Source organism: Anser anser (assembly GCF_964211835.1).
Source record: "Anser anser genome assembly, chromosome: Z".
Classification (NCBI taxonomy): domain Eukaryota; kingdom Metazoa; phylum Chordata; class Aves; order Anseriformes; family Anatidae; genus Anser; species Anser anser.
Genome location: NC_139723.1, coordinates 18,789,921 through 18,817,037, shown reverse-complemented (window position 1 = coordinate 18,817,037; position 27,117 = coordinate 18,789,921). Strand labels below are relative to the sequence as shown.

The window sequence follows — 27,117 nt, the reverse complement described above, 5'->3', positions numbered from 1 at the left end:
TGGAAGTGGCAAAACTCAACTACAGAAAAGCTGGGAATTGCTGAGATAACTTGTAGTCCTCCTCATCAAGAAATCCATCTGCAACATGTCATGACTGCATTCCACAGCAATATCCTCTATACTACAGCCATTGTTCCTTACAGTGTTAGGGCAGCAACCTATTCAAAGTATACACAGAGGGGGTTGTGTGGGGATATGCCCCTCTGTTATCCTGAGTACAAGTCCTGGTGTCAGGGTGAAAATGATCTGTCCCTGCACTATGAGATTAGTCTCTTGCCTTTCTGTCAGGTTACATCATTCCAGAAGAATGACAGTGGTTAGCTAATGTGAATGTTCTTCATGCTGGTGTGTGTTTTGTTAGGGTCAATGTAGGGTTGTACTGTCACTGCAGGTAGAATAGATGCTTGCAGAACAGGCTAGAAATAGCTGGATAATACTTATTGCTTCCATTTGTTGTTTAATATTGCCGTTGTGTTCAGATAAGCATCTGAAGATTGGGACTCTCAAGTAGTATTTGACATTTTTCATTTTGACTCTGAGGTGAAGAATCATTGTTTATAAGTGAAAACCGAGGTTTTGATTCCATCATGTATCTCCAGAATTGGAGGTAAGTAATTCATTTTTCCATGTGTCAGAAAAAGGTAAGAAGCAACTAAGTCTATGAAGTAAAAAGTAGAAGTGTCCTTCTTCTGTTCCGCTAATACATGGGTACCTATTTTGTAGTGTTATGTAGTGTTATCCTTAAAAAGATAATTCCTTTTAGTACTGTTACTGTTATACTCAGCTCTTAATTAAATTATTGAGTCAGTGAGTTTTGCAGATTGAAGTTAATATCTATCGAAAACTTAGAAATGATAAATCTGCAATTTTTAAATATTTTATATTTTATGTACTCCTAATTTCATGCTATCATTTCTAGCCCACAATGATAACCTTTCATTGATATTCGTAGCAGTTCCTGGTAATCTCATCTGAAAGCAGAGTAAACAAGAACTGAGTTGTCATAGCTAAAAGACCAAAGGCTTGCACACATGAATTGATTTTTTTTTTTTTTTATGGTTATTTTCATTATTTGTACTGATTGCTCATGTCTTCAATTGGATTTAGACTGAAACTGAATTCTGCAGTCTTTTGGGGAGAGAGCTTATAAAATAAACAATGACTTAGCACAGTGAGGTTATTGACCAATAAATTGTAGAAGTTTGTAAAAGATTAAAATCCCACCACTAGATAAGACTTTAAGTAGGCAATGGGCTGCAGGTTTTTGTTTGTTTGTTTGTTTGTTTGTTTGACCATTTGAAAACAGCGCAGCACCAGTATCATAAAGCAACTGATCATGGCTAAGCTCAGCTTTGCACTCTAAAAAGAGTTTTGAACATTTCAGTTTTATTGTTTCCATATTTGGATATCATGTTTATTCTAAAGATAGAATTTTCTGTTTTTATATAGCCACATAACAATGGGTAAAAAAGGAAGGAAAAAAAAAAACAGCCTTGCTGCTTATCTCTTTTTAAAAACAGAGCTTTTGCTATTTTCTAGCTTTGTTACAACACTTCAAAAGAAGCCCTACAGCATGCATTCAAAATAGCACTTCCTGATTTTTGTTCTCTCTCAGTTTGTATGATATCTGAAATAAATTAAGTGACAAATGTGCCATGCTATCAAAAATTTTGTAGGAGCTCTCTTTCACATTTAATTGCGCATTTTGTTTGGGAATCTCAAACTTGTTACACAAGGAGCAATTTGAATTTTACTGGTATGTAGCTAGTGCCTGAAGACCACCCTTAGAGAGGCCCCAAGTGTTTTTACACTCCAGTGGGCTCATTGTAAAAGAAATATAATAGGATGAAGTATGAAGAGGGATGGGAGCTGAGGGTGAGGAAATGGTGCATAACTCAAGCAGCAAGTTTGGCAGTAATGAACTTAAATTCTGAAACAAATAATAAATATAATCTCACATTTTAAGAACATTAAATAAATAAATAAATAAATAAATAAATAAATAAATAAAATTGAGAAGGATAAAGAAGAAAATACAATGGTTTGACAAAACTAAAATATTTTGAATAAAAACTAAATTATCTTCAATTTCTGCAGGTCACATGACCATAGCTTTACCTGCATGGTCTTTTTTGTAGATTTTAAATTTCTTTTGGTGGTTAGGTTTATGAAAATAAAATAGAAACAAAGTGCACTTCCACACAAAAGGATTATACCCATGTGCCTACCCAGCTGTACTACATTAGCTTCACAAACTTGAATCCTTCCTCAAGTGCCTATCCCATAGGTTCTCCACCTTCCACTCTGTTTTTGATCATCTTTTAAATGCTGCAGACACAATATGGTACACAGCTTTATGGCATCTACATTTTGACCTATCCATTCATCTGTTCCATACCATTTCTACCTTCTTGTATTTATTTACTTTCCTCCTTAGAATCAGCTAGTACCCAAAATGTATTTTCGTTTGTTTTCCAAGACTGGGAGCATTTATCAGAAACTGGTTTCTTTAGATAAGACTGTTGTAAATACCCTTGCTTTTTATACCTTTCATGACACTGTAATTGAAAGAAATGTGAGCTTTGAACAGTGCAGTCATTGTGAGGCTCTTTTTCAGCTGCACTAGTTTCCATTCTCATCAGCTTGGCAATCTTTGGACTTTTTCCTTGATTTATGAGCCTTGCCATTTTCGTAGCTGTATTTTTGAGTGAAATCAGGATTCTTCTATTACAGCAGGATATAGTTGCTGCTCTGATTTACTTCTTGAGTTATTTTTTTGACTTTTCATCTGACTGGTGAAAGGACTTCTTGTTCTTCCCCTGTCTCAAGTTTTTATTACACATAAATAAGGTTACTTGAGAAGCAAATGGTCATATATTGTATTTCTGAATCATTCCTTATGGTTACCACTTACATGATTATCACAGAATGTCACTTTTTTTTTTGGCACCCTTTTTTTCTTTGTTTTTTTGTTTGTTTGAATTTACATGGCTCAGATTATTTTTCTTTCTTTTTTATTTCTCTCTCTTTTTCATGAGCAACTTAGTCACAATATACTGAAGTCTATTAATAACAAAGTTCCCTTCCCTTCCCTTCCCTTCCCTTCCCTTCCCTTCCCTTCCCTTCCCTTCCCTTCCCTTCCCTTCCCTTCCCTTCCCTTCCCTTCCCTTCCCTTCCCTTCCCTTCCCTTCCCTTCCCTTCCCTTCCCTTCCCTTCCCTTCCCTTCCCTTCCCTTCCCTTCCCTTCCCTTCCCTTCCCTTCCCTTCCCTTCCCTTCCCTTCCCTTCCCTTCCCTTCCCTTCCCTTCCCTTCCCTTCCCTTCCCTTCCCTTCCCTTCCCTTCCCTTCCCTTCCCTTCCCTTCCCTTCCCTTCCCTTCCCTTCCCTTCCCTTCCCTTCCCTTCCCTTCCCTTCCCTTCCCTTCCCTTCCCTTCCCTTCCCTTCCCTTCCCTTCCCTTCCCTTCCCTTCCCTCCCCTCCCCTCCCCTCCCCTCCCCTCCCCTCCCCTCCCCTCCCCTCCCCTCCCCTCCCCTTCCCTCCCCTTCCCTTCCCTTCCCTTCCCTTCCCTTCCTTGGTCTTGGTCTTGGTCTTGGTCTTGGTCTTGGTCTTTTCCTTGGTCTTTTCCTTGGTCTTTTCCTTGTTGTTCTTTTTCTTTGTCTTTGTCCTTGCCTTTTTCTTTGTCTTTTTCTTTGTCTTTTCCTGGACCAAAATGCTCTATTCTGTTTTTTTATAATGCCTATAATCTTTTTGTGAGAGATCTTTTTGGAAAATCTCTGAAAAGTGTCATTTTTTTCACAAAAAGCAGAAAAAGCTTAGAATGAAAAAAAATATATATATCCAACACTTGCACAAAGCAATTAAATATATATATATATATTACTGCAAGTGAAAAACAGCACCATATGAAATGCTATTAATGCAGTGTCCCAGCACTGAAATCTTACATAGCACTGTACAATGCATGATGAGCAGGAGAGGGTTGAGTGCAATGTTTTGTTTTGTTTTGTTTTGTTTTGTTTTGTTTTGTTTTGTTTTCAACTATGGAAACACTTTTGCATATCAGAGGAATGAGTTATTGTCTTACTGAAGAGCTTGAACAAATCTCTCAAGCTTCAGTGTAGGTCACAACACACAGGTGGACTGTTATGTTTCCAGTGCTGTTGTTTTACCTATTTATAATTTACCTTTTTTTCTAATTAAAATGCAGTCATTCTGCACATTTGTTGTATCCTATAGATATTCACCCACTGTCATACTTCTGAACTCCTTTTAAAGTGCTGTGTTGTTTTTGTTTTTGTTTTCTGGAGTTCTTTAATGTAAGTCAGTAATGTCTTGGACTGACTCAAGACACATATATTATTAATATCAGAAAATACACCTTTACTCAAAACTGTGAGATTCTTTCAGTCTCTGGCTGATCCTACTGTAACAATTTGAAACATGACCCTTCAAGGACCAACACAACAGAAAAGGATGCTTCTTTCCTTGGATACTTTGACTGCAAATGTGACAGTCCCTAGCAGAGAAATTCAGTGGTAGCTGGAGCTTGGGATACATTAAGACCCAGTGGATAGTGTTTCTCAGAGTATACAGAGCTGTTTCTTATGAAGGCAGCAGCTTTTTATCCATCTTTGGAAGTGAAACTTGAGTATGAAATATACTTTTATCCTCAGTTAATTGTGTTCCTGTGTCTTTTCCAAAAAGGAAAGGAATTTTCCTATTTTTTACCTCCCATTGTTGAGGTCAGTGGCCTAACCCTTTCTCCAGACTGTAAATTACCTCTATATAATTTTATTTTATAATAAGTTCCAGAAACATAAATTTTTCTTGATATAAAACTATAATGTTCATTCTCTCATACTGGGTATGGTTGTTATCCAAATTTTGTTACTTTTTTTTTTTTATGCCACTTTTATTCGTATTGTTCTACATAAAGTTTCATCAATTTCAGCAGAAACCCTTGTGTTTGTTACTCAGTGTGAAACAGTCAGAATCCCACAAGAAGTGGTGACAATTTAACTTTGGATTACCAAAGTGATTGCAACAAACTATTCCCAGACAAGAAGAAAAGAAGCAAAGCTCTTACCTGCTTGTGAAATACTTCTGATCTAACTGAGATATAGAACAAAATCTGAGATTGCTTCAGTGGTGTCTCAGTAACATTAGTGTTTTGTGCACTTGTGGTAATGATGCTTTGCATGCCAGACATTGTGATGCTTTTGCAACACTATGCTTTATAGCTTCATCACAAAGCCATCTTTCAACAACGCGAGCTGAGAGGTTGTATCCTTTATTTAGTTGTTCTGTGCTATCTAAACATACCACGGGTAATTAGATGTGGCTGTTAACTGTGTTTAAGTAAATTCTTCAGAGGACAATTTACATACGATGACTGATTTAAGGGAGATGAAAGAAACAAAGCTTATCAGGCGTAGCCAAAGGATAAAGTTTAAAATCACCTTTCTATGGCATGCATTAAGATAGTGGTCTGTGGGCACAAATAACATGCATCAGTTAGCACAAGATCATGAAAATTAGTAAGATATCGCCAAGCTAGAAATGAGAAATATCACTGATCTGACTGATATGAACTTGTTTTTCTTAGCAAGTGATACATGTACTGCTTTGTTTCATCTGCAATGAAGTCGTAGGGTTTGGGATGATTTTAATTTATTTTTTATTTTTATTTTTTTCCACAGCTCATCTAATAAACTATCAGCTAACAAATCCATCTGATCTTTGAATGAGACATTAGTGCAGTTCAGGATTCAATTGCACTGTGTGCATGTGTGTGAATTTTGACATTTGTGTCTTGTGGCTTGTTAGTGTTGTTATAGTTTTGTTTTGTTTTGTTTTGTTTTTGTGTATTTTATTTATTTATTTTTAGGGGGGTGATTCTTGTTTCTTGTGTCTGAAATGTCTGTTGTTTTGGGTTGGTCTGTCCTTTTATTTTTTTTACATTTAGTGGCATTATAACATTAAACTATCTGTTTTACTACATAAAACAAAAAACACAGTATCGTATTATCTTACAAAGTAAGAATCAATTTCCAGCACTGTAAAGTACCACCCAGGAGGATGGCTTAATACATAACAGAAGCCACAAGCAAAATGAATCCTCTAAGACAAATTTATGTAATACTTCTATAGTTCTTCTCTCCTTTTTATGTACCAAAAGGCATCATAAAACTACTTTCTTTTTATTTTTTATTTTATTTATTTTGTTTTTAAGAGGAACAAAACATTATATTTTGGCACAAGCATCCCTTCTCTGACTCCATTGATTTGTACCTTCCTATTTAGCTCTACTTAGAATGACCCGATTTGGTTGTATTCAAAAATCTTCATATATGAGAAGTGATGTCTCCAACATTGCTTTCCAAATATATGGAACATACTGTAAAGTAGAGAGGAATATGTTTTGAACAGTATTAGAGCCAAAGGGAGATACCAGAATTTAAAACATGTGACACGCATAACGTAAGGCAGATAAGCTGGCTGTGAAGTTGTAGAATAAATTGTGTCAAGGCCATGAAGAATTACATAGGACTGGTGAATATTCTTTTGTAGTTGTTTTGTGGTTTTTGTTTGTTTGTTTCTTTTATTTTAGATTTGGTTTCTTTTGTCGGCTTGTTTGTTTGGTTGTTGTTTTTTTTTTGTTATTAATAAAAATAGCAGACTGTAGAGCACAACAAAGTGTGAGATTGGTACTGGTTTGGAAGATGAGGTGTAAGTCCCTTTTGGACGTCAAGAGAGATTCATCCATCAATGCAAAGTAAAGTTGAGTTCAGTTTCTGTACACAATCAAACTTTTTCCAAATTCTGAACTTTTAAAATATAAGATTTTAGCTAAAATCAGACACATAAGAATTCACAAAACCTCAAGGCAATCATCTTTACTTAACATATTATTTGGCTCAGAGCCAATGTGTTCAATATCAAAAGAGAGGGACAGTGGACACAAATTAAGAAAGAATCAGAGGGGTTTGAACTGATAGGCTTGGGGCACTTTACAATACTGTGACATAGGAATATTTTGAAAGTTTATGGCAACAGCCTGCTATGAAAGTTTCTGAAAAATTTAGTTCTACAGGGGTCCATATTATAAGTAGCTATGGGGACTCCATAATGACTTTAATTATTAATGAAGTGGGCACCTAAGCATGTATTTTTCTTAACCAATGCTTTTTTCAGTGATCTGTGGGGACTGGTACAGGATGGTTGATAGCCAGGGAATTGATGGTCCAATTTTTCTGCTTCATCTGACCTCTTGTGTCACAAAAATCTTAAATCTTCTGACAGAGTTACATAAGGAGCGAAGATTTATTCTGCAAAGTTATCAGAAAATCCTTTCAGGAAAAATACCTCCAGAAATCTCAAGTTAGAGAAGTTAGTGCTTCTTCTGTGAATAGATTCAAATAAGACCTGAAATGCCACAGTGCTCAGTTTTGCAAGTTTGTCTGTTTGTCATTTGGTCACCCCAGTGTGTTTGTGGAATAACTGTTTTTGGCCTTCTTTGTGTCACCAGCCTGTGCCTTTGGCATCTAAGCTTAACTACTTTCCACTGAGACCAGTTCCACTAAGTCAGCTAAATAACTTTTGCAATCAACTGTCAAAGCTTACAGGTATAAAATCTTCAATATAACTCTATTCACCTTGTTCTTGAGAGTGTGTTCATTAGTAGTTACAGTATTTGATCCAGCAATGAATTGGAGAAAGCTAATGAAAGTTTTGAATATATTTACTAATGAAATTATCACATGACTGAATTATGGGAAATGGGAAGCTCAAAATGTATGGCTTTTTGCTTGCACTATAGATACTTGTCCAATAAAGACAAGAATCATTGTATCAGTTTTTGTTCCTTTTTACACTCTAAAGTGAATTTTATCATTACTTTGTATTTGGTTTGTTCATTTCTTTCTCAAGAACTTTCAAGGACTTGGACTTTACTATAATGAAAACATTCAACAATTTAAATTATGTAACTAAATGCTCTTGAGGACAACTGTTTAAGACTTAGAAGATGCTAGGTGACTTCCATGGACTTGGGGTTTATATTCACCAAAATCAATTATGACATGTCTAGTTGATTTGTGAAAGTGATAGTTAACAGAGTCCTAGTTAATTAAATTGATACTATCATGTAATTAGAATAAAATAACATGAAAATATTCTGAGTAGAAATTTTATACATAATCTGTAGACTTTGAATTATTTGGTAGAAACCATCTTTACATATTGAATACAGAATAAATGAAAAATGTGGTGGCTTTACTCTCCAAAGCTGATGTGCAGAAAGACATGTAGTGACTCAGAATGTTATTTCATGAACTCTTATTCAATAAGTTACACTCTACATTCAGGATCTTTGAATGTACTTTACATTAGTTTTATTAATACTATATTGTCATGCTACTCACTAGTAAGAACACAGAAGGGAATGGTACATTATCCCCAATGCAATAGTATTAATGGTTCATAAAATTTTATGAAGGCACTAGATTATATATTTTTATTTAATTTCATATTATAAAGCAGTAATTTCACTAAAACATTTGAATACCTTTGAAATAATTTATTTTGTCTGGAAAAGAAGCACTTCACACATAGATCTCAGTTCTGTTGAACAGGCTGTAAAAGGCATGATTCTGTGGCTGTGTAAAAGTAATATTGCAAATCTGAATGGCTTAGACTATAGCCAGTTGTAGGCAGGTGGCTAATTTGTATCATTGTGCTAAACAGGAATGGAAGATATTAAACAGAATCCAATAGCCACCCCACCTCCCCCACCCCCGCTAAAGAGATCATGGCCTTCTGTATAATTTAACTTATAGTAATCATTAATTACTAATTCTATAAAAGAAAATAGATTATGAGAGGTCCTGAGGCAGGACATCCACACTATCAGTTTGGATTTGTAAGAATTTTAACCTTTTAACCTTTAACCTTTTAACCTTTTAACCTTTAACCTTTTACTGAAATACTGAAAGTTCTTTTTAAGAACCTCCTAACAACATGTCAGCTTTAAGATCATGTGTTACTGGCATAACAAGAAGGATGGTAATTTAATTACACAGAATTTCGTTATAAAAATATTTCTTCAAAGATGTACTTTTTCAAGAAACATAGCCCATAGGTACTGTGGTCAGATTTGCAATTGGTACATTCAATGAGCATAAAATTGTTATTAAAGAATAATTCTCCAGAAAAATAAGGTTTTACTTCTAATTTTCATAAAGGTGAATACTTGCTACATTTTTTTCCCTTGTAATGTTCTCTTCAGATCATCTTACTGCTTTTTTAAAATTACCAGTAGCATCTGTTTTATGTAGCATAATAAGGATATTTTTATAGGTTCCAGCAGCTTGTTTGTTATATTTGCCATGATTTAATTTAATGTTGTGATTGCCCTTTCTTCCTATACTCTGTGAAGTCAACCTGCATGCTGCACATTTCCTTTGTATTTACATAACACCATTAGGAACCAGAGATGAGTCTTTTCAGTTTCAAAGTACAATCTGAGGAGTCCCATAGGATATGGAGCTTTTTACTCTCTTCAGTGTAACTTGCTATGTCATGCCTGAAATTGATTTGTCAGAGGGGTCACCAGTGTTTTAAAGTGTTTTTAATTTCACTCTGGAGTTTAGGCATTATTTTCTGAGGGTAATTAAGTAACACCTGTAATTTCAAAATGCCACTTAACTGCTGAATTACATATTGCTACTGTTGTAATACGCAAACTAATTGAGCCGTTATTATTGTTACTACTGTTCATGACATGAAAAGCAAAGAGGAAAAGAATACACCTACATATTTATGAATTTATACAGTTTTAAAAGCTTTTTCACCTCATATTTCCCCTCAATACACAGAAAACATTGTCATAACACAGTTATTCTTAGGGTGGACCTGAATTGCAGTGAGTTTCTTATACAATATTCATATTATTCCTGCTTGGAACTCAAAACTATCCTATATTTTGACACTATCTCAATTGCAGCTGAGACAAGTGACTGCTAAATGCTACCACATTACTAAAGATATGGAATTCCAATCTTCCTGGCTTCATAAATGTTTATTTTATGTATCTTAGCAGGACTCCAAATTTGAGTAACTACCCTGACTTTCTTAATTTTTTTTTCATCCATGTAAAGTAGAATAACAACGTTGACTGTTATGGATGTGGTTATTTCACAGTCAGGAAAAAAAAAAAAAAAAGAGTAACATGACATTTTTCATCCTTGGGGGAGAATAGAAATACGATACTTTAGACTGAATCTGAACTAATACTGCTCAAGACAGTTGACTTGTTCTCAGGGGTTACTAGCTGTATGAAGTAGTATGATAAGAATGAAGAAAGACAGCCTTGTAGTCAGATTGTCTTATACTCTCATTGATTAAAAATTAATTCTGTTTTCTGTGAAGAAGGTAATGTAGTTCGTAACAAGATTGTCAAAAGCTTGTAATACAGTCTTGCATATATATGAGAATAAAAAAGGTCTTTCCACAGAGAGAATAACCTCTCTGTGGAAGAGTCAGGAGTTGGACTCCTAAGTCAAGAGTTGGACTCAATGATCATTGTGGGTCCCTTCCAACTCAGGATATTCTATGATTCTAAAACTGGTGTTTATTTGAAGTGGGGAGTTCTGTGTACTTAAACAGAAAATGATATTTATATGACTGTAATTGAAAGTAAATCCTTTCCTTTCCTTTCCTTTCCTTTCCTTTCCTTTCCTTTCCTTTCCTTTCCTTTCCTTTCCTTTCCTTGCCTTGCCTTGCCTTGCCTTGCCTTGCCTTGCCTTGCCTTGCCTTGCCTTGCCTTGCCTTGCCTTGCCTTGCCTTGCCTTGCCTTGCCTTGCCTTGCCTTGCCTTGCCTTGCCTTGCCTTGCCTTGCCTTGCCTTGCCTTGCCTTGCCTTGCCTTGCCTTGCCTTGCCTTGCCTTGCCTTGCCTTGCCTTGCCTTGCCTTGCCTTGCCTTGCCTTGCCTTGCCTTGCCTTGCCTTGCCTTGCCTTGCCTTGCCTTGCCTTGCCTTGCCTTGCCTTGCCTTGCCTTGCCTTGCCTTGCCTTGCCTTGCCTTGCCTTGCCTTGCCTTGCCTTGCCTTGCCTTGCCTTGCCTTGCCTTGCCTTGCCTTGCCTTGCCTTGCCTTGCCTTGCCTTGCCTTGCCTTGCCTTGCCTTGCCTTGCCTTGCCTTGCCTTGCCTTGCCTTGCCTTGCCTTGCCTTGCCTTGCCTTGCCTTGCCTTGCCTTGCCTTGCCTTGCCTTGCCTTGCCTTGCCTTGCCTTGCCTTGCCTTGCCTTGCCTTGCCTTGCCTTGCCTTGCCTTGCCTTGCCTTGCCTTGCCTTGCCTTGCCTTGCCTTGCCTTGCCTTGCCTTGCCTTGCCTTGCCTTGCCTTGCCTTGCCTTGCCTTGCCTTGCCTTGCCTTGCCTTGCCTTGCCTTGCCTTGCCTTGCCTTGCCTTGCCTTGCCTTGCCTTGCCTTGCCTTGCCTTGCCTTGCCTTGCCTTGCCTTGCCTTGCCTTGCCTTGCCTTGCCTTGCCTTGCCTTGCCTTGCCTTGCCTTGCCTTGCCTTGCCTTGCCTTGCCTTGCCTTGCCTTGCCTTGCCTTGCCTTGCCTTGCCTTGCCTTGCCTTGCCTTGCCTTGCCTTGCCTTGCCTTGCCTTGCCTTGCCTTGCCTTGCCTTGCCTTGCCTTGCCTTGCCTTTTGCCTTGCCTTTTGCCTTGCCTTTTGCCTTGCCTTGCCTTGCCTTTTGCCTTGCCTTGCCTTGCCTTTTGCCTTGCCATGCCTTGCCTTTTGCCTTGCCTTGCCTTGCCTTTTGCCTTGCTTTGCCTTGCCTTTTGCCTTGCCTTGCCTTGCCTTTTGCCTTGCCTTTTGCCTTGCCTTTTGCCTTGCCTTTTGCCTTGCCTTGCCTTGCCTTGCCTTGCCTTGCCTTGCCTTGCCTTGCCTTGCCTTGCCTTTTGCCTTGCCTTGCCTTGCCTTTTGCCTTGCCTTGCCTTGCCTTGCCTTGCCTTGCCTTGCCTTGTCTTGCCTTGCCTTGCCTTGCCTTGCCTTGCCTTTGCCTTGCCTTGCCTTGCCTTTGCCTTGCCTTGCCTTGCCTTGCCTTGCCTTGCCTTGCCTTGCCTTGCCTTGCCTGCCTTGCCTTGCCTTGCCTTGCCTTGCCTTCGCTGCCCTCCCCTCCCCTGCCCTCCCCTCCCCTCCCCTGCCCTCCCCTCCCTTCCCCTCCCCTCCCCTCCCCTCCCCTCCCCTCCCCTCCCCTCCCCTCCCCTCCCCTCCCCTCCCCTCCCCTCCCCTCCCCTCCCCTCCCCTCCCCTCCCCTTCCCTTTCTTTCCTTTTTCCTTTTTTTTCCTTTCTTTTTTCCTTTTTTTCTCTTTTTATTTCATTTTTTATTTCACTTTATTCATTTTATTTTTTAATTTCATTTTATTAATTTTATTTTATTTTCCAGAGCTAAGACTCAAATTATAGAATCATAGAATCATAAAATGATTTGAGTTGAAAGGAACCTTAAAGATCACATAGTTCTACCTACCTGCCATGTGCAGGGACACCTTCCACTATACCAGGTTGCTCAAAGCCCTATCCAACCCGACCTTGAACACTTCCAGGGATGGGGCATCCACAGCTTCTCTGGGCAACTTGTTCCAGTTCATCACCTTCCTCATAGCAAAGTACATTTATCCTTTTTTAGTATAAAAGCCATTACCCCTTTTCTGATCACTATACCTCATTACAAAGAGTCCCTCCCCACTTTTCCTGTAGGCACTGGAAGGCCACTATAAGGTCTCCCCAAAGCCTTCTCTTCTCCAGGCTGAACAACTCCAGCTCCCTCAGTCTGTTTTTATAGGAGAGGTGCTCCAGCCCTTTGATTATCCTCATGGCCCTCCTCTGGACTTGCTCTATTAGGTCCATGTCCTTCGTGTGCTGGGGGCCCCAGAGCTGAACGCAGCACTCCAAGTGGGGTCTCACGAGAACAGAGTAGAGAAGGACAATCCCCTCCCTCATCCTGCTGGCCATACTTCTCTTGGTGCAGCCCAGGATACAGATGGATTTCTAGGCTCCAAGCTCACGTTGACGGCTCATGTTGAGCTTTTCATAATGAGCTTCAGAATGAAGCCATTGAACAAACTAAGCTTTAGTCAGACAAAGTTTGTAACAGGAGAATAGAGTTTTGGCCAAATAAGAAGTCTGGGACCAGCTCCTCTTGAATTAAAAATCAATATAAAACAGTATGCAGAGAAAGCATACATTCCTCATAGGTAATCTGTTATTATCAGATTTCCTGCAAATATATTTTAAACTCTGTCTGAAAAATCTCCTAAAGCTATAGCCAGAGGTTTCATACTATTCAAACCATTAAGTCTGTAATATATACATTGATTCTCTTTTGAGATTCATATATGCATTTGCATTTGCTCACATGCCACTTCGAAAGATGTCACCACAACACCTGCCGCTGTTATTTAATTTAATTAATTAATTTATTTTTTTCCCCTTGGCCATATCTGAGCATATGCAAAAGCTTCTGTGTTGCATGACCAAAAAATAAACCAAAAGTGGACCCTGTGATTACATTTGGTTAAAACCAGTCAGTTTAAAATGTTGCTCTCTACACAGCCTAGCCATGAGATTTTCCCTGCTGTACCATCTCTTTTCTCATCCATTGCCCTTCAACACCAGGCAACTTCTAGGCATCTGCGGGCCTGGAGAGCCTTTGTCTTCTCGCCTGTATCTCCACGATCAGGGCCATGTAACACTTTCCCACACAAAATCCCTGGTGTGAGGCACTGGTTGGGTGGTGAGGCCTAGCAGTGGCTGTGCTTGGCACTACTGAGAGGTTCCTGGCATGGCCCCCTGGCTCAACACTTCAGGTGAGAGTGGGTGCCCCCTGGGCAAGACTGAGCACTATGGGTGGAGTTTGGGCGGCTTTGCTCTGTTGCTGTTTCAGAATTTATTTCTGTTGAGTGTGGTCACTGTGGTTCATGGGTCTAACATTACAAAATTTATACCTCATCTCTAATTCTTAGAGCAGAAAGACATCACTTTGTTTAGCAAAGTGGTGAGATTTTTTTTTTTTTTCCCCAATGTGAGATTTGCTTCTTATCAAGATCCTTCTCTTCCCTTCTTCTTTCTAGCTGAAATTCTTTTACACTGAAACTCTTCAGTGTAATTAAATTAATTCACAGACAGAAATGACCTCCTCCACAGTTCTTTCCTTCCCTTCCCTTCCCTTGCCTTGCCTTCCCTTGCCTTGCTTTGCCTTGCCTTGCCTTGCCTTGCCTTGCCTTCCCTTCCCTTCCCTTGCCTTGCTTTGCCTTGCCTTGCCCTGCCTTGCCCTGCCTTGCCTTGCTTTTTTTTAATCACTTCCTGTTAGTTTCTGATAAAGCACTTTTAACTTGACAGTTGGAGAGCTAAATAGTTGTACTCAGTGTATCTGAATATCACTAGTTGCAGCCAGATGTATCTCTGTTCTCCTTCCAATAGCATGCATCATAGCATCCCATATGGAATATGAAATGTGTTTCCTCATATTTAACCTCAGATACAAACATAATTGTCACCCTTTCCAAAGGTGGTCAAGACACAGGGGCACATATACAATTTATAGCATGGATGAGTATTATTTATTTGAAAGACTGATGAATGCCAGGAAGTTGTGGTTACCTTTGAAGATTTCAATATGCTTTGAGGGTGAAAAATGAATAGAGACTGGATCAAGCTGGGAAGCAATGGTAAGCATGAAGATATTTGAGAATGCACAATGTAGCATCAGAGGTTTTGCATGTTCCAATATGTGTTATATAAATAGCTATTCTACATCTTCTGTGGTAGGTCAGTGGAAAATAAACTACACAGAACTAGTTTGTAATAAGTCTGAGAGATTGGTGGCATAATTTCTCAAGTTCACATTGAAGGCTGACATGAATCGTGAGCCATAAATACGCTTCTAGTGGGATCTTCCAGCAGCTTACAAATCACATTTTTATGTCCTTTGAAGTCAGAAAGAATATTAAATAAGGGTAACGGCAGATTGTTGCTGCTTTTTTCTTTTAAGAGGGTTGTGTGGGCTTAACCCACACAGCTATTTTCTCAATCCCCAACCCTCACAGTGTTACGGGAAAGAATCAAAAAAAAAAAAAAAAGGCAAACAACAGCAACAAAAACTCACAGGTTGAGATAAAGATAGTTTAATAGGACAGAAAATGACAGGAAAATAATAATAATAAATAATAATAATAATAATAATATGTACAAAGCAAGTTATGCATAATGCAATTGCTCATTGCCTGCTGACAGATACCTAGCCACTCCCTGAGCAGCACCTCCCTACCCACACGACCCCACACCCCCCCTTTCTATTGTTCAGCTTGAGGTCATATGGTATGGGGCATCCTTTTGACTAGTTTGGACCAGTTATCCTGGCTGTGTACCTTCCCAGTTTCTTGTGCACCCCCAGCTTCCTCACTGGCAGGGCTGTACACAAAGTCTGTACTGAAGTAAAGCCTGTAAACTGTAAATTAAAACATCAAGGACATGTTTAAATGTGATGGGTTTGGTGACTTAACATTCAGTAAAACAGTACCCAGGCAAGGTTTTAGAGTTTTAATAGGACAGCTCAGGTACAAGTTATAGGCGGAAAAATCAAAGAGAATCCTATATTGCTCTTTGAAAATAAAGTCATCTCTAGACATTTAGTTTAAAAATGAATTTTGTAAATGAAATAAATTTATATTCTTAACATAAATAGTTAAACCAAAATAATAATCCCCAAATAATTGTGTTTCTATTGAAATTTTTCCTTTAAAAATGTATCAGAAAACCAAACTATGAGCCTTTTTTGTATTTTTAATGTTGTTTCTTTAACAGACATCAGAATTTTCACAGAAAATAATTGCTTTAAAGTGTTCAGTTTCAATTGAAAATGCATTTGGTGGAATGTTTTTGATACATTTGTAGAAGAAATCTCCCAATTAAATTGTAAGCAGAGTCCTTAAGTGCCTGAGCGGCATGGGTGTATCCAGATGGTTAAATATTCAGCACCCTTTCTTTTACTTTAGGCTTACATTTTCCATGATCTTTTTGTACCAAACAGAGAAGGCAGAATTGGGTATCTTCTGGTTCAGTCTTTTCAAATAGACTAAATGTTTTAAGCTCCTCTAGAAATCTTCATAAGTTAGAGCTATTCAGCATTTGGACGGGATCATATTATTTATTATGATTCATATTTTCACTGGCAGAAAACATTGTATAGCAGGAAGGCCTCCCAAACTTAGTATGTTTGAATATTACCTAAATGTACTTGTCTGGAATATTTCTAAATTTATTACTGAAAACTGATAAAAGATATATAGATAGGCTGCTTTGGAGCCCTATTGGAAGGCAGTCCATGGTCCAACTAATTCAAACCTCGTTGGAGGCAATACATGTAACATCTGATTACAGCACAGCACTGCAACTCATTAGCTATGGCTCTTTTCCCGGCTCTTTTACTGGCTCCTGTGGCAAAGTGGAGCATTCATTCCTTCTCTTTTCTATGTTAAAAAACAAAGTTGGAGGGTAGTGACATTTTGATACTTTCAACATATATAAAGAACAATAAGGCAACCAAAATTTAGTTTAGAAAATTTTTCTTTATTAAATGATTTCTTGCACTGTTTTGAAAGATAAATGAGAGTTTCTGGAGATCAGCTCAAATGTTTCTTAATGGATTGCACAGTGGCTACGGTTTAGTTCTCTAAAAAGAATCTGACTTACACACTCTCAAACCACTCTCTGATAGGAACCCAAATACTGTAAGAAGGGAGGATTTGTGTATTTGCTTCAGTAGCTATCTTCTGATTGAAAAAAAAAAAAAAATTGGAGCATATTCATTTTCCCATTACTGTGCTCTTTACTTTGGTACCTGGGCTTATCACCCAAAAAATCAAGCATCAATTTTTAATTGTTCATACTCATAAGTAGAACTCATTCTTTCCGTTAAATAGGAGAAAGTATTCAGGAAAATATGAAAAGTGAAGTATGACAGAAAATAGAGGTGTGATACTTTTTTCTGAGTTCTTTTGGTAATGGGAGAACCTACTTTCAAATTATTTTATTTTATTTGTCTGCCATTATTCTTTTTTATTTTAGTTGAATGTATACCTACTGCATACAGCCCCAGCTCTCAGCCTTTCTTCATAGGAGTAGTTCTGTACTGGGTCTGGCTAGGATGGAGTTAACTTTCCCTGCAGCAGCCCATACAGTGCTGTGCTCTGCACTTGTAGATAGAACAGCATTGATATCACACCAGTGTTGTGTCTACTGCTGAGCAATACTGGTACAGCATCAGGACTCCCTCTAACCCCCCCAGAGCCAGCAGACTGGGGGTGGGCAAGAGGGGAGGAGGGAATATCAGCTGACCTAAATCAATCAAAGGGATATTCCATACCATATGATGTCACACTCAGCAATAAAAGGTGGTAAAATGAAAAAGAGGGGAGGGGTGGGCTCTCATTTTGAAAACGTCTGTCCTCCCAAAGAACAGCTACATGCATTGAGGCCCTCCTTCAAGGATGTGGTCAAGCATTGCTCATTTATGGGAAGTAGAGAGTAATTTCCTTCCTCTGCACTTCCACACAGCCTTTGCTTGTTTGTTTTTTGTTGTTGTTGTTTCTTTGTTTTTCCCTTTCTCCCTTCTCTTTTCTCTTTAGTTAAATTATTTAACTAATAATAATTTCCCCTTAATAATTATTTTTCCTTTAATTAAATTATCCTTATGTCAACCTGTGAGTTGTTTCCTTCCTTTTCTTCTTCCCCTCCTTTTCTGAGGATGGCGAGTAAGAGAGCAGTTGTGTTGGAGTTCAGCTGTTTAACAAGGTAAAACCACCGCAACAGTTGGAATAGTCCCCTTTCTAGCCAATATTCCCCCAGCCTGTAACATTGTATGGGGTTGTTGTGCCCCAAGTGCAGGACTTGGCATTTAGCCTTGTTGAACTTCATACAGTCCACCCAGATCCTTCTGCAGAGCCCTCCTACGCTCAAGCAGATCAACACTATCACCTAACTTGCTGTCATCTGCAAACTTAATGAGGGTGCACTCAATCCCCTCATCCAGATCATCGATAAATATACTAAAGAGTAGTACTGTCCCCAGTAATAAGCCTTGGGGTATGCTACCTGTTACTAGCTGCCAAATGGATTTAACTCCATTCTACACAACTCTTTGGGCCCAGCCACCCAGTCTGTTTTTTACCTAGCAAAGTGTATGCCCATCCAAGCCATGAGAAGTCAATTTCTCCAAAAGAATATTGTGGGAAACAGTGTAAAAAATTTTACTACCTACAGTCTAGGTAGACCACATCCACAGACTTTCCCTCATTCACTAAGTGCATCACCTCGTCATAGAAGATTAGGTTAGTCAAGCAGGACCTGCCTTTGATAAACATGTGCTGCCTGGGCCTGATCACCCGGTTATCCTGCATGTGCTGCATAACGACACTCAGGATTATCTGCTCCATAACCTTCCCTAGCAACAAAATCAGACTGACAGGCCTGTAATTCCCTGGGTCCTCCTTCTGGCCTTTCTTGTAGATGGGTGTCACGTTCTCTAGACTCTAGTTGTCTGGAAACTCCCCTGATAGCCAAGACTGCTGTTAAATGATGGAAGGTGGCTTGGTGAGCACTTCCACCAGCTCTTTTGTTGCCCTTTTGGTTGGATCCCATCAGGCCCCATAGACTTGTGTACCTCTAAGCGGTATTGAAGATAACTATTCATTTCCACTTGGATTATGAAGGCTTCTTTCTGTCCCTGTCTACCAGCTCTGGGGTCTGAGTACCCAGAGAACAACCAGTCTTGCTGCTAAAGACTGAGGCAAAGAAGGCATTAAGCCTTTTCCTCATCTTTTCTCACTATGTTTCCTTCCACATCCAATAAAGGATTGAGATTCTCCTTAGTCCTCCTTTTCTTGTTCATGTATTTATAAAATAATTTCTTATTGTTCTTTACAGCAGTAGCCAGATTGAACTCAAGTTGGGCTTCATCCCTTCTAATTTTTGTCCTTGCACAGACTCATGACATATTTGTAGTCCTCTTGAGTGGCTTGTTCCTTCTTCTGAATGTCATAAACTCTCTTTTTCTTCCTGAGTTCTAGCCACAGCTCTCTGTACAGCCAGGTCAGTCTTCTTCCACAGATTTCCTACTTGAAGAGTGTCCAGCCTTCCTGAACTCCTTTGCCCTTCAGGACTGCCTCCTAAGGGACTTTGTCAACCAGTCTCCTAAACAGGACAAAGTCCTGTTCTTCCCTGCAGAAGTCGAAGGTAGTAGTTCTGCTAACCCCCACTACTTACTTTTCCAAAAATCAAACACTATTAATTCATGACTGCTATGCCCAAAGATGGCCTCCAACCTTCACATCACTCACAAGTCCTTCTCTGTTCACAAGCAAAAAGTCCAGCAGGGAGCCTTCTCTAGCTGGCTCACTCAACACCTGTATCAGGAATTGTATATTCCACATGCTCCAGAAACCCCCTAGACTGATTCCTTCTGCTGTGTTATATTTCCATCAGACATATGCTAAGTTGTAGTACCTTTTAAGAACAAGTGCTAGCAATTTTAAGACTTCTCCCAGCTTCTTATAGAATATTTCATCTGTCTTTCCATCCTTGTTGGGTGGTCTATAACAGACTCCCACAATGACATCTTCTCCATTGGCATTCCCCCCGAATCTTACCTATAAACACTAAACCTTGTTGTCACCATTATTAAGCTCTAGACAGTCAAAACACTCACACTCCCTAACATATAGGGCTACCCCACCACCTCTCCTTCCTAGCCTGTCCCTTCTGATGGGTTTGTACCTATCCATTACAGCTCTCCAGTCCTGTAAGCCATCTCACTATGTTTCTGTGATGTCATAGTTTTCCTGCTGCATGATGGCTCTCAGCTCCTTCTGTTTGTTGTCTGTGATGCATGCAATGGTGTAGATGTGCTTCAGGTGGGCTAGTGATCCCATCACATTTTGGGGGGAGAAGCCCTAATTCCTATGTGACCATTCTCAGACACTTCTGTGATTTCTAACCCATCAATATTCCTATTGCCTTTGCTGTTACATGGCTTTCCATCCCCTACCTCTACTGGGGTAGCAGACCAAGAGACCTTGCTTGTACATGGTCTCATAACTACCAGCATACCACCCCCAGATTTGTCTCTACCAAGCCTGGTTTTATCCCTTTCCTACTTCAAATCTAGTTTAAAACCCTTTCAATGAGCCCTGCTATCTCCCAAGCAAAGATCCTTTCCCCCGTTGAGACAGATGAAATTTGTCCGTTGACAGCAGGGTATTCTTTCTTGCCCTTCTTGAAAATTGGAACAATGTTCACCAGCTTACAGTCAACTGGAACCTAGGTAGATTCCAAAGACAATTTAAAAATAATTTGGGAGAGGTTTCACAATGACATCAGTCAGTTCTCTGATCACCCTGCGATGAATCTCATTGGCTTCCACATACATATATATGTAACCAACTCTAGCAGCAAACCTCACTCAAGTTTGAGATTGGCTCGGAGTTTATTGTTACCACAGTCACCATTCTCCAGCTCAGGACTCCAGGAGTCCCAGAGTCCTTAATTGGTGTTGAAGACAGGAGAAGGTGGCATAAATATCTGCTTTGTCTATGTCCCTATTTATGAGGTAACGATTCTAGTCAAGTAATGGAGCAATGTTTTCACTGGTCCTCCTTTTTGATGTTAACATGTTAAAAATGAAAACAAAAACAAACAAATAAAAAAACACTTTTTATTGTCTGTCACAGTGCTGGCCACCTTTAACTCTAGGTGAGCTTTTGCTGTACAAATTTTCTGCCTACATATGTGAATAACATCTCACTAGTTTTCCCACATTGCCCAACCTCATTTACAGTGGCCATAAACTTTATTTTTCCAACTAAGCTCTAGAAGAAGATCTCTGCTCAGTCAAACCAACCTTTAGCCCTGCCTGCCTGACTTCCAACATTTTAGAATTGCTTCTTCCTGTACTCTTAGGAGGTGGTACTTAAAAATTGACCAACACTGATGGATCCCAATGCCTTCAAGAGCAGTTTCCCAGGGGCCCTTACTATCTAGTTCCCCGAGCAGTCTGACGCCTCCTCTCCCCATATCTAGGGTTGAAGTTTTGGTGGCAGTTTTCCTTCTGTCACCAAAAATTTTAAACTCATCTGCTTCATGGTCACTATGACCAAGACGCCAGTTGCCATTTCACCCACAAGACCTCTGTTCACAAATAAACAGAACTAAGAGGGTTCCTGGTTTCCTGGTTGGGTCCCTTAGTACCTGTACCAAAAGGTTATCATCAAGGTATTTAAGGAATCTCCCGGGCCTGTTTGCGTCAGCTGTGTGATATTCCCAGTTAACATCTGGTAAATTCATGTCCCCCATAAGGACAAGAGGTATCTTTTAATTCCTTAAAGAATGATTCATCTGTGTCATCATCCTGGCTGTGTGGTCTATAGAAGACTCCTAAAATAACATCCCCTTAATTTGCTTGTCCCTTAATCCTTACCCAGAGGCTCTCTACTGTGTCATTGACAACTGCAAGCTCCATAAAGCCCAACCCCTCTATTTTATGCAACATGAGCCCCCTGCCTGGCCTGTCCGGCCTGTCGCTTTTGAAGAGCTTACACCTGTCTATTGTAACGCACAACACAAGATTTCACTTATGCAAATGGTGTCTTGGCTCTAGCACTGAAACAAGTCTTCTAGTTGCTCTTGCTTGTTATTCATGTTGCAGGCATTAGTGTAGAGATGTTCCAAACGTGCTTCATTGTACCCAGTACCTCATGCAGCAGGCTGAAGGATCTCACTAGCATGCAGACCCTCCCATTTTGGCATTCCATCCCCATAGCTTATTACTATGGGTTGGGTCCAGATGGGGTATCGGACCCTCTGTCCCCTATAGAAGTGAGTCCTTTATTACAATAACCCTTAATTTTTTCTTGATGGAGGTTGTGTTTTTTCAAACTTTCCTTTCCTTTTTGAAACTGGAATAGGGAGGCATGGATTCAAAATAAAACCTCATTTGTAAATCTCCTTGATTTTGTATGTTTAAATTAGATAATTCATTTTAGCATAAATGCATGGGTGATTTTGAACATTGTGTATGAAATACCCTTGGTGTGGAAAATGTTTTAGCTTCTGCAGCCATTTGGTATGATGAAGTTTAGCACATACTTTATGTAAAATTTGTACCCCTCTCAGGGAAATCGTTATTTGAATTGTAGATGAGAAATTTCTAAAAGTATAATTAGCTTTGTTTGATACCTTTTTCTCCTTATTCTGTGAAGAGATCTCAACCACAAACAAGGAAAGAAAAGAGGATGCCTGTTTGTCTTGCTTGTTAAGCGGGTGGGAAACATTGCATTGTCATGTTCTCTAATTCATACTTCACCTCTTATTCAACAAATCCCAAATGGGATCTGAGTTTAGAGTGTTTTAACAAACTGAGCAATAAAAAGAAGAAATAATATAATAATATCGTCTCTAAAGGTGGCTTATGGTAACAATCCAGAAAAGCGTTCTATCAAAGTAGAAATTTCTAAAGGTGTATTACTACTTTTCTCTGTTTTGAAATGCAAACAGAATGCATCTTTTCATTCTTAGGCAGATTGCAATGTGTCCTAATTATAGTAATTCATGATTCTTATTTGCCTTGAAATGGTATGGCTGTTGGCAAGCACCCTGCTGTCATTTCTAATGCATGTCTGTTCATGTGTTAACAGAGCTGTGCAACTTTGTGTTTCTAATTTTAAAAAGCATTTCGTCATCTGAAGAATAAAGAGTTCTTCTGAACCTTTGCTACTTCTGGACTTCCTCTTCTCACTTATAAATATGACAAGTACTGTCTGACTTACCTTTGTACTTAGCATGTGTGTGAGGAAGCACAAGAGTCTTCCTCGTGTTCTTAACAGGTATACTGAACAAAATCATTGCTCATTAAGGAAACTAGAGAAGAATGCATGTCCAAAAATTAAGATTCATATTTAAATTTCTAAATACCCTGGAATTTGAAGAGAGTTTGAGATTTGAGTATTTTGAATCATGTTTCCCTCTTAATATATATATATATATATTTATGTATATATATATAAATTAAATAATAATAATATTTTTTTTAAAAAAAAGGGGGAAGAAAAAAAAAGATCTGAGGCTTACATGTCTTCTCAAGAGGAAAAGAAGGAAGCAGAGGATCTTGGCTAGGAAGGTGAATGATATGTCTGAGAGATGGTTATTTTACCCAACAGCAAAATGAGCAGAATCAGGAGACTACAGTGATTTGAACTACTTGGAAGATTAACATGCAACATGCATTATTGCTGACACTTTAAAGAAAACCGTTGAGCATTAAACAGCAAAGCTAAATCTATAGCTATATCAATAACTATTTCTACTTTTTTTTTTCTTCTCCTTCTTCTCCTTTTGAGCTACTAAGCAACATTCAAATCACATAGAATCACCGAATTGAAGAATATCTGTGTTGGAAGGGACCTACAAGGATTATCAAGTCCAACTACTGGGTCCCCAAAAGACCACCCAAATAAACAAATAAATAAATAAATTGGATTATGTGTCTGACAGCCTTGTCCAAATGCTTCTTGAACTTTGGTAGGCTCAGTGCTGTGACCACTTTCCTGGGGAAATCATATGTTCAAGGTACCTAAAAAAAAAAAAAAAAGTGGTTTGTTTACTTTTGATACTTTTTACCCTTTTTTTTTTTCTTTAAAAAATGCTGAGATTCTCACTTTTTAGCATGATATCTAAGACTTGGGACTTGAAGTACAATCTGCAGTCCTCTGAAGATGGTTGAAACTGCATAAATGTGAAAAGAAATGGAGGTATATTTGCAGAATCCTAAAATTAGGAAGAAATGCCTGAATTTTGAAGGATTCAGGAGAGATAAAATTTTGTAATAAATTTTAGCTCTGGGATATTTAGTAAGAAGTTAAAAAAGAAATTATATGGAAGACCTAAGAAAGCTTCAAAACTGTTCTCTGGAGCAGAATGAAAAAAAATGCAGAATACATATCAGATTGAAAGGTGAATTCTTATTGCTGATGGCAAGGATATATTTTTATGTTTAAAACAACATTATTTTAATGTTAACCAATAAAGGAACATTAACATTGTTTTGTTAATGTTAAATCATAAAAGTTTGATTTGATTTCCACATAACCTCCTTTTCAAGTATGGGTGTCAAGAGCAATATATGTTCATCTTAAAAAGGCTTAACATTCACTTTATGTCAGCTGTGAAAAGCTGGGATCAATAAACACAATCTCACTTATCAGATGAAAGCAAAAGAAATAGAAACCTCATATTCCTTTTGCAGACGGTTTTTGTTTATTTATTTTTATTCAATAGATATTCTACTTTTATTCCATAATATGTATCATTCCTCTCTTGCTGAAAGAAAATACAGAGGGGGAGAGAGAATTCATTCTATTTCTCCACTTATATTGAAGTAAATATTCTGGAGCATTCAGGCTTTTGCTAATGACCTGTAATTTTGTCTTCATCCACTTCACAGGTTGGACTAACTTTGAAGTGATCCTTGAAACTGTGTTTAAATTATTGACTTTAAGTGCTGTAAATCTGCATTCAAAACTAAACAGTCTTAAATGCAGCTTAGATAAATTTTGCAAAGAGTTCATTTCACTTGTCATGCTGAGCAATTGGGGCAGCAGTGGTGTACTCAAAGAGGTGGAATGACCACTGCAGTAACAGCAAACACAAGTTGACTCTTGCCCTGTTGCTTGTCAGTGTAGTGGGCTGAGCTCTTTTCTTCTCTATCTTCTGTTATTTATTTGATGGACTATTTTACAGCCTGTTTTCTGACAAAGGCAAATAAAAATGCATCATTACATAGGTTTGAGCAAGTAGTCCGTTCTCTACTAACATGTAAATACTATATTTGATTAGTGTTGATACATTATTCTTAAAAATCATAATGAAGATGAGAACTCTGACTCATCTCATGCAAGAGCTTGTGCTTTGCTTTTTCACTTTTTCTTCCCTTGTCCCCCAGTTTCCTCTCCCCTCTCCTCAGTTTATACATTTTTTTCAGAATACATTATAGCATTTGCAGCAAAAGATTTTCAGAAAACAAGTTAAACTCAAGCCTTTAAGTTGACTTAGCATCTTGAAAATTTCTCTGTAGATGAAAAGTGTGATTATAAGGGCTTTTCTCCTAAAACTGTTTTTCTGAATTCTGTCTGTTTTTTAATATTTTTTTTTCCTCTTTTATTCTCTTCTTCCTTTATCTCTTTCCATATGATTGGGAAAACAAAAAAAAAAACAAATAAACAAAAACTTTAGTCCAGTCTTTTACTTGCCATACTTCTTGTATAAAAGAGTAAAAATGTGCTTGGGAATTTTTTTCTTTGTGTTCTGGTATTGAACTCCTGGACCGTACCATAATAAAACCGAATTTCTTGTCAAAATTTACCAGGGTACGAAAAAAAACTGGTGTTTGCACTCAGGCAAACAAACACGTGGTGGTTCTAATGCAAAAGCTAGGAGTCAGAAGGCTTTTGCAGGAGGACTAGTGGCTGGATGTTGAAAGCCAGAGTGTGTATGTGGACAGAGAGGTCAGTTTTCTTCACACAAACACAGAGACGAGGGAAGGACTTGCACAACCCAGCGCTAGTTTTTCTTGTCACTGAACACTCCTATCTTACCTATTTCAACCAGCCTTATTGACATCCCTTAAATTTTCCAGAGGTAGTAAAGAACTGAGGTACTTATTCATTCAAGAATATCAAGTTATAAGCTATGCTACGGAAAATTTGTTCAGCATTCAGTATCATCTATTTTAAATACATTGGGCAATCAATTTAAAATTGTTATTGTCACTGGGGTCTGAAAATTTAATAACCAATTTCCAGAGTCCACTCCTTTGTTTTTAATTTTTACTAAGAAGTTGATCAATTTCAGGCCTTAAAGCAATCACACCCTCCAGAATATTTAATTGAATGAGTCTACAAGTCAGATCAGCTGTATTTTTCTTCACTGATTTATTGGGCTAAGTGGTACTGTATCTCCTTGTGGAATGAGCAAAAAGGAAATGTGAATCATAAGTCAGACCATAAATGTAAGTTACTGCAAAGTTTATCAAATTAAATAGGGGCAAACCACATGACTCTCTCCCCTGTTTTTTTTTATTAGATTGCGCGGCTTTTCAACAGCACCTATGGGGAAAAAAAGGCCTCTCACAATTTGTGAATTCATAAAATGCAATTCTCTATACAGTTCCATACGTCTCTCATTGATCTTACAAAAGAATATACAGAGAATCTACGACTATGTGAATTATTTTGTTTTCTTTTTCCATTTCCTCTTCCCATTTTTTTTAAATCACTTTCTCTCTCTAGCTTTTTTTCTAATTTATTTCTGACAAAAAAAAAAAAAAAAGAGAGAGAAAACCTTGACATTTTTGTTTCTATTATTTGTCAAGAAGCCCAGCAGAATGTATCAAATGTGGACGAACTCTGTTTTAAATGATTACAGTATTACACATGCATATTTAAGCTAGTGTGGTTTTTTTGTAGTTGTTTTGTTTTTTTAAGGGATCATACTCTCATTCTTCCAATGCTTATTTCCATGTTGTAAAATACATTGTTTCTGATGGGATTTTCCACAATACCCATTTCTTCGTAATATAAAAGATTGAAGTAAAGCCTCCTTAGATATTAGGCATGGCTGCAGAGACACTAGAACTGGTCTAGAAATTAATCTAGCATTTGAAAAGAGAGAGCTTAAAGGAAACAATTCTGAAAATGTCAAAGGCATTTATTAATTTCTTACTAAATCTTTTGAAGAAGAAAGAAGAAGAAGAAGAAAGAAGGAGAAGAAAAAGAAGAAGAAGAAAGAAGAAGAAAAAGAAGAAGAAGAAGAAGAAGAAGAAGAAGAAGAAGAAGAAGAAGAAGAAATTTTTCTTGAAAATTGTATTTTTATCACCAAAGTTAACATAAAAATAGTTTTTAAGAGTTGTGCAACCTAAAATTAAATTGAAACTTTCCAATATATATCAGAAAGCTCCCAGTGGACTAAAAATACTTTATTTTTTAAACAGCATAATTTTGCATTCAAATGGAACTGA

General features: G+C 38.2%; 1 long non-coding RNA gene across 1 annotated transcript in view; it reads left to right on the top strand.

Annotated features, from left to right (window-relative positions):
- Positions 1-386: 386 nt before the first annotated feature.
- The window catches only part of LOC310889662, a 44,926-nt gene continuing 18,195 nt past the window's right edge, over positions 387-27,117 (top strand). The window contains exon 1 of the long non-coding RNA XR_014576705.1: positions 387-607. This is a non-coding gene — a long non-coding RNA (uncharacterized lncRNA). The remainder of the gene's footprint in view (positions 608-27,117) is intronic.